The sequence below is a fragment of the Meriones unguiculatus genome, chromosome 5, assembly GCF_030254825.1.
Source record: "Meriones unguiculatus strain TT.TT164.6M chromosome 5, Bangor_MerUng_6.1, whole genome shotgun sequence".
In the NCBI taxonomy this organism is placed as follows: Eukaryota; Metazoa; Chordata; class Mammalia; order Rodentia; family Muridae; genus Meriones; species Meriones unguiculatus.
In genome coordinates, this window is record NC_083353.1 from 10,445,482 (window position 1) to 10,459,802 (window position 14,321).

Genomic DNA, 14,321 nt, shown 5'->3' on the forward strand with positions numbered 1-14,321 from the left:
TTAAACCTGGGACAAATGGCAGAGGCACCTATTTAACTAACAAATCAAAGCAGACCTAGCAATAGTTTCTCCCTGAACCCCTCAGTACCTACCTGTTAATGGCTCCTCCGGGCTGGCATATCCAGCACTCTAACCTGAACTTTCTTTCCCAGGTGTGGCTGAGCTGCTCTTCCCTATATAATCCAACCATTTTTGATTGCTGGTTCTTTTTGTACCTTTGTACATCCTGGCTGCTACCCCTTGTCCCTCTCTTTTTCCTTCTTCCTTCCCCTCCCTCTTTTCTTATTTCACCCAGTTCACTCCAGTCAAGTACATACACCTTGAACTATCCCAGAGGTCCCGGTTTCTGGCTATGCTCACTCATATATTGATAATAAACGTTCTCCTCTAATATCTAGAAACAGTAATTTCTCCTTTCCTTTTATTATTTTATTTCATTTTTCATTCATTGAGAAGTTTGTTTTCCCATGAGAGACAGAAATATGGTGGATTCAGGTGGGATAGGAGGGAGGAAGGAACTGGAATAAAGAAAGGGAGGGAAAATTAGAATCAGTACATACTGTTAGATAAAAAATGGTTTTCCAATTGAAGGAGAAAAATATAGCAATAGAAGTTTTGAAATTTTCAGTGCTAAGCTGAATAACCACTTCCATAATCTATCCTGCTCAGTAGTACAGCTTTAGACAGGGAAAGACAAAAAAAGCACTTTAAGTCATTTGCTTGTTTCAAAATCATAAGGAAGGAAAAAGAAAACAGGTAATCTTTCCTTTCAGAAAACCATTTACTTTTCAGTGTGAATTTAAATTTCTGCTTTCCTTTTAGCTTGTAAATATTTTCACATTAGTTGACTGAATAGGCAATATATAACACTGTCAAAAAGTTGCAGATTTATGTTTCTGAGATTTAGAACTTTTATCATTTGGAAAAAAGGAGCAACATTTTACCTAGCCATTTATTTACAACATGTAAAAATTTTCCATCTCTCTCTCTCTGCCTGTTTCTATCTCTGTCTTTGTCACTGTCTTTCTTCTATCTTTCTCTCTGATATATTATGTTAAAAAAGAGAAAAGGACAGAAAAATACAGATAAAAATAGTTAAAGTAAAACAGACACACACACATAGGCACACTCGCCAACACACACATGCACCTATACACACAACAACACACACACACAAACACACACACCACATTTTAGTGAGTGAAACCTTAGCTAATTTTTAGTGAATTCTGTTAAGACTCCTAAGGTTTAGATGTGTGAAGATCTCAAAGGCTCACATACTCTTGGCTTTGTTCCACACCAAACAGAATTTGAAGTCTGAGTAGTGTTTGGCCTGTAGAAGCTTTGACCTTTTAAATTTATTAGTCTATTAATGGATTTATAATTTTATTAGATGTTGGGGTGTGTTAAAAATTTAGAAACAAATCTGAAGAGGGTGTTTTCTTTGTATGCATGAACTTCAGAGCTATTTCCTGTTCTGGACTCTACCCTGTTTCCCAGCTTCTAGAAGGGATCTGCGAGTCTCTGCCCACGCTCCATCCCTTATACTGTAAGTCTCTTTAAAAGAGATTCCACACAACCTGGTGCTTGATTCCCTGAAAGCATGAACTGAAAGTAACTTTCCTACCTTAAAGCTGTTTACCTCTAACATTTTCATACAATTGTAAGCTGGTGAAAACAAATTTAAATATTTCATCAGATAAAAAAATGATTCATTTAATAGTTTTCTGAATAAATTATTATATATGCTTTCAAAATATTTTCTCTACCTGAAATTTCTCACTTCTAAGTGGTCACTAACTTTTAGTTTGAATAACAAACTTATTTTGTTGCCAAATCTTAGAGGAGAATTTGGAAACTGAAAGTGTTTCTTTTCAAAATTGCAATAATATTTTCTGTTCCTCAGTCTAATTCTTGATTTGTTAGAAGTTGTAAATATTGTTGATTTTAAAAGGATAAAATCACTTCATATCAAAAAATTTACAAACAATTAAAAACCATAGTTGGGTTAATATAGGCTCTCAAAGAACACTTGCCAACACCCTGGATCCATAAATCTCAGTAAAATTCTATACAGTCAGAACAGCCATCGTGAACTCATGGGGCTTCAATTTTATTTTCACACTTTAAGTATCAATGGTATTTTTTATGAATTTATCCACCACGGAAAAAAATGACCAACAGGAAAAAAAAAAACATGACAGTTAAAACCAAAACAAAACGACTGGTCTTGTAGCTCGTTCATGACTAGATGTATAAGTGTGGATACTCACTCTCAGAAAGAAAAATAATGAACACATGTTCTTCCTTATACACGGCCTGTAAGTGTATTCTGACATATATTCTTTTATATGCAGAAAGGTTAGGAGTGGTTATAGTATAACATGTAGAAAGGAGAACAAGTATAATAATATTGGTGATAAGGGAGTACAAAATGCAGGTAAAAGATACATGAATCACACTGAGATTTTTAATCTTTTTATGAACCAGAATCAATGTAGTAGATTTTTAGAACACAACAAGTTGAATTTTTATATAATATATAACAGTAGTAGGATCAAAACTAAAATATTTCATAATACAATTTTGTTTTAACATATCTGTAATGAAATTACTCTGACGATCAGCTAGACCACAGTGAATGTTGGTTGACTACAGAAAACATTGTATAGACACTGAGGAATCAAAAACCAATCAAATATTTTCATAATTCTTGTATGTGTAGGTGTCCATTTGTGTGTACCTGTATGTATTATGAATGTGGGTATGCAATATAAATGTGTTATATGTATGAATGTGTGATATATGTGACTATAGTATATTTGCATGTTTATGTTAGGCTGTGTAGACTGTTTACTTACATAGGATCAGGGAAGTTCTGTTTCAAAGTATGATATTAATGCTTGCATTAAAAGCACTGTTAGCGAGGGCTTTGCAGCCAGTCCTGAAGATACCTGATAAAACAGGATCAGATGAATGGGGAGGAGGTCCCCCTATCAGTGGACTTGGAAAGGGGCATGGTGGAGATGAGGGAGGGAGGGACTGGGAGGGAATGAGGGATCGGGACATGGCTGGGATACAGAGTTAATAAAATGTAACTGATAAAAAAAATAAAATAAAATAAAAAAAAGCACTGTTAGCCACTGAGCCATCTATCCAACCCTGAAAGATTTATCATTTTTATGGAAACAGAAATTTCTTGTTTAATATTTTTTAGTGAGATTGACATTGTGTCTAGATAAATAAATACAACCTAAATATAAACACATTAGAATACCTATACATTACACAGGGCATTTTAAACAATATATATTTTAATAAATCAGCTTTACAACATCACAATTTAAATTAGAATCCACATCTATGGTGCTCATGAACTGACAACTTTTGACCAAACTCATGATAGAGAATGAAAGTATAATTTGATGATGCAAAGACATGGGAAAAAAAAAAAACAACAACACAGATATTATTCTAGTGAAAACACTGAGTGGGACTAGGACCCATAGTCTCAGTCTCCAAGTGGGTCCCTAGTAAGGGGAACAGGAACTGTCTTTGGCATGAACTCAGTGGCTGGCTCTGTGATCACCTCCCCCTGAGGGTACAGCCTTGCCAGGCCAAATAGGAAGACAATGCAGCCAGTCCCGAGGAGATCTGATAGACTAGGGTTAGATGGAAGGGGAAGATGACCTCCCCAACAGTGGACTAGGGGAGGGGAATAGGAAGAGAAGAAGGAGGGAGGGTGGGACTGGGAAGAGAAGAGGCAGGGATAACAGCTGGGATAGAAATTGAATAAATTGTGGTAAATGATAATAAAGCATAAATAATTAATATATATACATATATAATATTAGGAAATATATTGATAAAGCTAATGCACCTACTAAGGAAACATTCTGGTAATATGCAGCTCCCTACACATAAAGTCAATGAACCATTTGTATCCCATCCCATGTGCTCTTGTTCTCATTCTTGCTTGGAATGTCAACTGCTTAGTTACTGATCTTGATTGATGTAGTATGTTTAGACCGACAGGCAGGATACTTCTTGTAAGGTACAGTTAAAAACGATGAGTAGAAGAAGGAAAGCTAAAGCCAAGGGACAGCTCATGCCTTCGCTCCAGACAAACTGTATCTTGCAACACAGATCAAACACCTTCTTGACTTATGGAATAAAAATCATTCTAGATGCCCTCACACTTAATGCTTCTTATGTGACAATTCAAAGCTTAAGTATTTTTACAGAAAGGGATATGTCTTATGTTAAGAGTTGATATCTATATGCTTGATGCACAAATCAGAGCAGAAGATAAATTTTCCTTCTCTCATTTTTCATTTGGCATTTACTACTAACATTGATTATATATACCTCTGTGTGGGTATGAATCTGTGTATTTGTGTAACTTTATATTTTTGTGTGTATGTACCTGTGTATGTATATACCTGTGTGTATGGTCCTGTGTGAGTGTTTATGTATCTGTATCTGTATGTTCCTGTGTGTATATCTATATGTTTATGTGTGCGTGTGCATGAAATGTGCATGTGAATGCCACTGGTTTTTGAAACCCAGGGCATCAGATCACTGTGGGGCTGCAATTACAATCAGTTATCAACTTCTAGACTTGATATAGGAACTGAACCCAGGTCCTTTGCAATATTACTGAGAATTCACAGCTGTTGAGCAATCTCTTCAGCTCCTAGATCATGTTTTGTATTAATACTAAAAAATGGAGTGAAATTGTATCTTCTTTGTGTTTTGTGAAGCATCCCCTAACGTTTCTGTGCATAATTTCATATTATGAGATAAAACAAAAATCATCACATTGGGGAGGAAAAGGCAAACCAATAGAAAGAAAAGAGCCCAATTGAAGGCACACGAATAAGGGACCAACTTTTTCACATTCTCAAGGGTCTGATAAAAATACTTAGCTGAAATCTATAATATATACACACAGGACGTGGTGCAGACCCATGGAGGTACTGTCCTTGCTGCTTCAGTCTCTGTAAGTGCATATGAGCTTTGCTCAGTTGATCCAGAGGGCCTAGCTCTCCTGGTGACCTCCATTCCCCCTGGCTCTTACTCTTATTGTGCCTCTACTTCAGTGGTATTACATGAGCTCTGAGCAGAGGGATTTGATGGAGACCTGTAATTTATTGGGGGAGTATCAAACACTCCATCTCTTTAATGTCTGGCTCTATGCATAAGTTTCCATCTGCTGCAAGAAAAAGCTTCTCTGAAAATGACTGAATAAGGCACTGGTGTATGAGTATAGCAGAATATCATTAGAGTTATTTATTATTACTTTAAAATGTATAATGTATGTTCGTATATAAGCATATACATATATATGAACTCTTGATGCCTTGATTCAGTAGTACTAGGTTTTATCCTAGATTTCTGGTCTATCCAGTCTCAGGTTCTTATTCACCAAAAGTATGTCCGGGATGGCTTCCTTTTCTGATAGTGGGCCTTGAGTCATTTAAGACACTGGTTGGTTACTCCCACCTGTTTTGTGCCACCATTACCCTAGCATAACTCCCACCAGTTCTGTGACAGCATTGCCCTAGCATATCTCATAAGGAGGATAGATTGCATGTCAAAGGTTTGTGGCTGAGTTGGTAGTTTTATTTCTCCTTTGATAGCCTGAAGAGTACTTTCCCACACCAAAGACACTAGAATGTACGGATTAAGGCTGCACAGAGGCAACAGCTCAACCTCTCCATGTTCAATGAATTCTTTGAGTGTTATTGTCAGCAACAGGGACCTGTTGTCAGTTTAAAGAGAACAAGACATTGTAATGGCAATAGGCTGGGTTGTTTGGTGATTTCTATGGGATCCTTTCGGACAACAATTCAAATGAATGCAACCCAGTCCCTCTACTGCTACTGAAACTCTCTTTGGTGACAAGAGGGGGTCAGTTGGGGCTCTTTCATTCCCATTATTAGACGTCATTAGGATCGTCTGCATACAATTTAGAGATTTTCCTCTGCCCTAGACTTTTTCATTGCCTTTCAAATGTCCCTCAGTTCCTGCTGTCTCTCCCTTCTCCTTACTCAAATCTCTCTCCCTTCCCCCTCCTGACCTGATCCGCCAGCTCCTGTCTACTACTCCTACCCCTGCTCAACCCATAAAATATACTCTAATTCCCCCTCCCATGAATATTCACGTGTACCTCCTGGTACTTTCCTCCATACCTAACCACCCTGGATCTAAAGATTATAGGTTGATTATCATTTATTGAATGGATAATGACCACATATAAGCAAACACCTACCATGTATATCTTCCTAATTCTGGGTAATCTCCTCAAGGATGAGTTTTTTTCTAGTTACATCCATTTGCCTGAAAATGCCATGATGTTATTTTTTTGACAGCTGAGTAGCACTTCATTGTATAAATGTAACATACTTAGTTTTTATTCATCCCTCTGTTGAAGGACATCTAGGTTGTTTTCAGTTTCTGGCTATTATGAACATAGCCCCAATGAATATATTTGAGCAAGTGTCTTTGTTGTAAGATGAAGTGTCCTTTGGATATATGACTGAGTGGTATAGCTGGATCTTGACGAAAAAAATCCCGAAATTTCTTAGGAGCCATCATATTATTTCCATAATTGCACCTCATAAATAACTTTGCACTTCTACCAACAATGGAGGATTATTCCCTTCGTTCCACACACTCCTGTGTGATATTAATCATAACCATTCTGACAGGTATAAGATGGAATTTCAACATAGTTTGGAATTTCATTTCTCTTTTGGCTAGGGATGATGAACATGTCTTTAAATGTTTCTATCCCATTTGAATTTCCTCTATTGATAATTCCCTATTTAGATTTCTATCTCATTTTACAACTGGATTTTTCTTTTTTTTATTTATTATTATTATTATTATTATTATTATTATTATTATTATTTTATCAGTTACATTTTATTAACTCTGTATCCCAGCCGTGTCCCGATCCCTCATTCCCTCCCAGTCCCTCCCTCCCTCCCTCATCTCCACCGTGCCCCTTTCCAAGTCCACTGATAGGGGGGACCTCCTCCCCATTCATCTGATCCTGTTTTATCAGGTATCTTCAGGACTGGCTGCAAAGCCCTCCTCTGTGGCCTAACAGGACTGCTCCTCCCTTCAGGGGTGGGGAGACCAAAGAGCCTGTCATTGAGTTCCTGTTAGAAATAGTCCTTGTTCCCCTCGCTTTGGGAAACCAATTGGTTACTGAGCTACCACAGGCTACATCTGAGTGGAGGTTCTAGGTTATATCCATACATGGTCCTTGGTTGAATGTCAGTCTCCGAAAAGACCCTGTGCCCAGATATATTTGGTCCTTGTGGAGCTCCTATCCTTTCCCCATCAGACTAACTCCCCTTCTTTCTTATGATTCCCTGTACTCTGCCAAAGGTTTGGTCACGAGTCTTTGCTTTGAAAACACTGCTAGTTAGAGTCTTTCAGATGCGCTCAGTAGACTCCTGTCATACGTTCAATGCACATCCCATCTGTCTTTCTAAACGAGGATTGATCATCTTACCCCATGTCCGCTCAATTGATTATCTTTTTTAGGTGTATAGATTTCATTATGTTTATCATATTAAAAAATGGGGAACAGAGCTAAACAGAGAATTCTCGACAGAGGAATATCGAATGGCAGAAAAACACCTAAAGAAATGCTCATCCTCATTAGCCATCAGGGAAATGCAAATCAAAACGACCCTGAGATATCACTTTACACCCATCAGAATGGCCAAGATGAAAAACTCAAGTGATAACACATGCTGGAGAGGTTGTGGAGAAAGGGGAACCCTCCTCCACCGCTGGTGGGAATGTAAACTGGTACAACCACTCTGGAAAGCTATCTGGCGCTTTCTAAGACAAATAGGAATAGTGCTTCCTCCAGACCCAGCTATACCACTGCTAGGTATATACCCAAAGTATGTTCAAGTACACAAGTACAGCTCTATTTGTAATAGCCAGAACCTGGAAACAACCCAGATGTCCATCAACGGAGGAATGGGTACAGAAATTGTGGTATTTTTATACAATGGAATACTACTCAGCAATCAAAAAGGAGGAAATCATGAAATTTGCAGGCAAATGGTGGGATCTAGAAAAGATAATTCTGAGTGAAATATCCCAGAAGGAGAAATACAAACATGGGATATACTCACTTATATAGACCTATAAGATATGGATTTTTCTTTTTAATTAATTTATTTTTTATTTATTATAATATAATCATTTTGTATCCAAGCTGTAGCTCCCTCCCTATTACCCCCACAATTTCTCCCTATCTTTCCTTTCTCCTTCTAATCCCCTCACCCAGTCCAATGATAGGGTAAGTCCTTCTCCCCTTCCACCTGACCTTAGCCTATCAGGTCTCATCAGGGCTGGGTGTATTATCTTCCTCCATTGCCTGGCAATGCTGAACCTCTCAAGGGGAGGTGATCAAAGAGCCAGCCAATGAGTTCATGTCAGAGATAGCTTCTGTTCCCATTTCTAGGGTACCCATTTGGAGACTGAGCTGCCATATGCTACATCTGTGTAGGGGTTCTAGGTTAACTCCATGCATGGACTCTGTTGGAGTATCCGTTTCAGAAAAGACCACTGGACTCAGAATTTTTGGTTCCGTTGCTCTCCTTGTGAAGATGCTGTCCCGTCCAGGTCTTTGTGTCTCCCCCTTCTTTTATAAAATGCCCCTGTACTTTATACAAAATTTGGCTATGAGTCTCAGTATCTGCTTTGATACCTTGCTAAGTAGAGTCTTTCAGAGGCCTTCTGTGGTAGGCTCCTGTCGTGTTTCCTGTTTTTTCCTTCTTCAAATGTCTGTCCAATTTGTCTTTCTGAGTGAGGATTTATCATGTTACCCTGGGTCCTCATTCTATCTCTCCTTATTTGGGTGTTCAGATTTTTGGCACTTTCTCAGACAATTAGGAATAGCACTTCCTCAAGATCCAGCTATACCACTCCTATGCATATATCCAAAATATGCTCAAGTACAGAACAAGAACATTGTTTAAGCATGTTCAAAACAGTTTTAGTCATAATTCCCAGAACCTGGAAAGAACCTAGTTGTCCCTCAATGGAGGAATTGATACAGAAACTGTGGTAATTTACACAATGGAATACTACTCAGCAATTAAAAACAAGGACATCATGAAATTTGCAGGCAAATGGTGGGATCTAGAAAAGATCATCCTGAGTGATATCCCAGAAATAGAAAGACATCTGTGCAGGGCTTCTAGGGTTCCACCTAAGCTGGGTTTTGATGAAGCACTCTTTGTAATTTTCTGAGAAAGAGACAGATTGGTTTCTAAAGTGGTTGTACAAGTTTACATTCTCACCATCAATGGAGGAGGAACCCTTAACTCTCTCCCCTAGACCACTGATAGTGGGAATCCTGCTCCCCTACTGTCTGACCCTATGCTATAAGGTTCTATCAGGACTGACTGGATCCTCTTCCTCTGTAGGCTGGCTAGGCCAACCAACCAGGGTGATGTGATCTAAGAGCAGGCAACTGATTTCATGTCAGAGACTGTCTCTTCTCCCTTTATTAGGATTCCACATGGAGACTGAGCTATATGTGGTCTACATATGATCAGAGAGTCTAGATCCTCTTTATGAGTGGTCTGTGGTTGTTGCATTACTCTCTGCAGTTTCCCTTGGGCCCAACATTTTTAGCTTTGTTGGTCTCCTTGTGCGGCTTCTGTTCCCTCTGCTTCCTTCTATACTGCCCTTCTTTCATGAGACTCCCTGCACTCTAACCAAAGATTGACTGTGAGTCTCTGCATTTGCTTTTGTCACCTGCTGGGTAGAGTCTTTTAGAGGACATCTGTGGTAGGCTCCCATCCTGTCACCTCTCTTCTACTGCTTCAGGTATCTCTCTTGTTTTCCCTTCTGAATGTGAATTAAGCATCTTCCTTATGGTGCTCCTTATTGTTTAGTTTCTTTAGGTCTGTATATTTTAGTATATTTATCTTATATTATATAGCTAATATTCACTTATAAGTGAGTATATACCATTCATGTATTTCTGCTTCTGAGTTGCCTCACTCAGTATGCATACAAAATTAACACACACAAAATCAAAAGACAAAAAGCCTGAGAAAGAAATTAGAGAAACAACATCCTTGACAATAACCAGAAATAACATAAAAATATTGGTGTAACTCTAACCAATTGAAAGACTAGCAAGCCTCTGAAGAAATTGAATAAGATATCAGAATATGGAAAGATATCTCATGCTCATGAATCTTTAGGATTAGCATAGTAAAATGGCCATCCTACCAAAAGCACTCTATGGATTCAATGCAATTCCAGTGAAAATACTAACAAAATTATTTACAGAACTTGAAAAAATTCTCAATTTCACATGGAAAAAAAAACATAATATCAAAAACAATCATACACAGTAGTAGAACTTCTGGAGGTATCACTATCCCTGATATCACATTGTACAATGAGCAACAGTATTAAAAACGGCATGGTACTGTCAGAGAAACAGAGAGGAGGATGAATGAAATTGAAGACTTAGAAATAAACCCACACACCTATGGACACATGATTTTTGACAAAGAAGCCAAAACCATACAATGGAAAAAAGACATCTTCTACAAATGATGCTGGTCTAACAAGGTGTCTGCATGTAGAAAAATGCAAATAGATCCATACTTATCACGCTGCACAAAATTGAAATTCAAGTGGATCAAAGACTTCAACATTAAACCAGACACACTAACTCTGTTAGAAGAAAAAGTTGGGGAAAACCTTGAATTCATTAGCAGAGGAGACAGTCTCCTGAACAGAATACCAGGAGTTCAGGATTTAAGATAAAAAATAAATGGGCCTTCATGAAACTGAAAAGCTTCTGTAAAGAAAGGACACTGTCAACAGAAAACAAAATAAAATAAGCAAGTAAACAAACAAAAAAAATAGCCTACAGACTGGGAAAAAATTGTCACCAACTTTACACCTTACAGAGGGCTAATATCCAGAATATATAAAGAATTCAAGAAATTAAAAACAACAAACCAAATAATTCAATAAAAATGAGGTACAGAGCTAAACTGAGAATTCTCAAAAGAGGAATATAAAATGGTTGAGAAACACTTGAAGAAATGCTCAACATCCTTAGTCATCAGAAAAATGCAAATCAAAATTACTGTGAAATTCAATCTTCCACACATCTGAATTGCTAAGATCAAAAACTCAAGTGACAACTTATGCTGGAGCAGTTGTGGAGAAAAGTGAACCCTCCTTCATTGCTGGTGGAAATGTAATCTTGTACAACCACTTTGGAAATCAATCTGGCCCTTTTTCAGAAAACTGGAGATAGTGCTACCTCAAGACCAAGTTATATCACTCCTGGGCATATATCTGAAAAATGCTCAACAATACAACAAGGACATTTGCTCACATATTTTCATAACAGGTTTATTTGTAATAGACAGAATCTGAAAACCACCCAGATGTCCCTCAACAAAGGAATGGATATAAAAGTTTTGAAACATTACCCAATAGAATACTACTCAGCTATTAAAAACAAGGAAATCATGAGGTTTGCAGGTAAATGCATGTGAATTCTTTCTTACACTAAATCATTTGGTCACAATAGCTTCTGCATCATTTTCCACTATTAACAAATCTTTGTTGCTCTGAGCTAATCTATATAGTCCATTAAAATGGCAATAGTTTAAGGTTAAGGGATCATCGGTTACAACTCATTTTCTAGGAGAAAATTATCAATACACAATTAAAAGGCTAGGATATAGAGAAAGTAGCAGGTGGTATCTTATTTTTTTTCTTTCACAGAAGGCAATAAATATCAGATTCTGGTTATTATAAAAAAGCTGCTATGAACATGGTAGACCAAATGTCCTTAATGAATGGTGGGGTATCATTTGGGTATATGTCTAGGAGAGGTATAGCTGGATCTGGAGGTAGCACAATTGTCTGAGAAAGCACCAGATTGATTTCCAAAGGGGTTGTAAAAGCTCAAATTCACACCAGCAAAGGAGGGAAATTCTGCTTTCTTCACAACTTCTCCAGTGTGCATCTTCCCTTGAGGTTTTGATTTAGCCATTCTGATGGGTGTGAGGTGGAATGTCAGGGTCATTTTGATTTGAATTTCCTTGATGATTAATGATATTGACCATTTCTTTAAGTGTTTCTATTAAGCCATTCAATAGTTCACTATTAAGATGGTTCAGTTCTGTATTTTATTTTTTATTGAATTACATGGTTTGTTGGTGTTTAATTTCTTGAGTTCTTTATATACTGCGGAAATTAGCCTTCTGTCAGATGTAGGGTTGGTGAAGGTCTTTTCCCAGTCAGTAGACTGTCATTTTGTTCTGATGTTCTTTGCTTTATAGAACTTTTTTTCAGTTTCATGAGGTCCCATTTATTGATTGTTGATCTTAGAGTCTATGCTGTTGTTGTATTCAGGAAGTTTTGTCCTGTGCCAATGCTCTTCTCCACTTTTTTTTCTAACATATTTAGTGTGTCTTGTTATATGTTGAGGTCTTTTATCCACTTGGACTTCAATTTTGTGCAGGGTGATAAAGATGGTTCTATTTGCATTTTTACATGAAACAACTTAGATGTCCTTAGGTGGATTAATGGATACAGAAGGTGTGGTACATTTATACAATGGAATACTACTCAGTGATTAAGAAGAAGAAGAAGAAGAAGAAGAAGAAGAAGAAGAAGAAGAAGAAGAAGAAGAAGAAGAAGAAGAGGAAGAAGAAGAAGAAGAAGAAGAAGAAGAAGAAGAAGAAGAAGAAGAAGAAGAAGAAGAAGAAGGAGGAGAAGAAGAAGAGGAAGAAGAAGAAGAAATCATGAAATTTGCAGGCCAATGGTGGGAACTAGAAAAGATTATCCTGAGTGAGGTATCCCAGAAGCAGAAAGACACACACTGTGTATACTCACTTATAAATGGATATTTGCCATATAATATAGGATAAAAATTCTAAATTCTACACTCCTAAAGAAGCTAAACAACAAGGAGGACCCTAAGGAAGAGGCTGGAACCTCACTCAGAAGGGTAAACAGGTTAGACATCTGAAATGCATAAGACAAGGAACAGGACAGGAGCATTCCACAGGGGATCCCTGAAAGACTATCAAACAGGATATCAAAGGGGGTATTGAAACTAATAGCCAAACTTCAGGCAGAGTGCATGAAATCTTGTGGAAGAAGAGAGAGTAGAAAGGCCTGGAGGGAACAGGAATTCTACAAGGAGACCAACAGAGCCAAAAAGACCCCATGGGGGCCTACAAAGACTGATACTCCAATTAAGGACCATGCATGGAGAGGACCTAGACCTTCTGTTCAGAGGAAGCCCATAAGTTGCTCAGGTTCCAAGTGGGTTTCCTAGTAAAGAGGGCAGGGGCTGTCTCTGACATGAATTCAGTCCAGGGATCTTTGATCACCTCCCCCTGGGTTGTGCAGCCACGCCAGGCCACAGATGATGCAGCCATTTTGATGAGACCTGATAGGCTAGATAGAGTCAGATAGAAGAGGAGGAGGTTGTCCCCTATCAGGGGACTAGGGAGAGAGCATAAGGAGAGAAGAGAGAGGGTTGGTATGACTGGGAGGAGATAAGGGAGGGGGCTACAGTGGGGATACAATTCTTTACAGACCTGGAAAGAAAAATTCTCAACTTCATATGGAATAACAAGAAACCCAGAATTGCTAAAACAATCCTCTACAATAAAAGATCTTCTGGAGGTATCTCCATGCCTGATCTTAAGTTGTACTATAGAGCAACAGTTTTAACACAGGGAACTTCCCAGAGACTCATACTCCAACCAAGGACTATTCATGGAGATAACCTAGAACCCCTGCACAGATGTAGCCCATGGCAGTTCAGTGTCCAAGTGGGTTACATAGTGATGGGAAGAGGGACTGCCTCTGACATAATCTGATTGGCCTGCTCTTTGATCACCTCCCACTGAGGGGGGAGCAGCCCTACCAGGCCACAGAAGAGGACAAGGCAGCCACTTTTGATGTGAACTGATAGACTAAGATCAGAAAGGAGAGGAGAACCTCCCCTATCAGTGGACTTGGGGAGTGGCATGCATGAAGAAAGGGGAGGGAGGGTGGGATCGGGAGGGGAGGAGGGAGGGGCTTATGGGGGGATACAAAATGAATAAAGTGTAATTAATAAAAAAAACATGACTCCCTTTTGTCAGGTATTTTCAGGACTGGCTGCAAAGTCCTCCTCTGTGGCCTAACAGTACTGCTCCTCCCTTGGGAGGTGGGGAGGTCAAAGAGCCAGTCATTGAGTTCCTGTTAGAAATAGTCCTTGTTCCCCTTACTATGGGAAA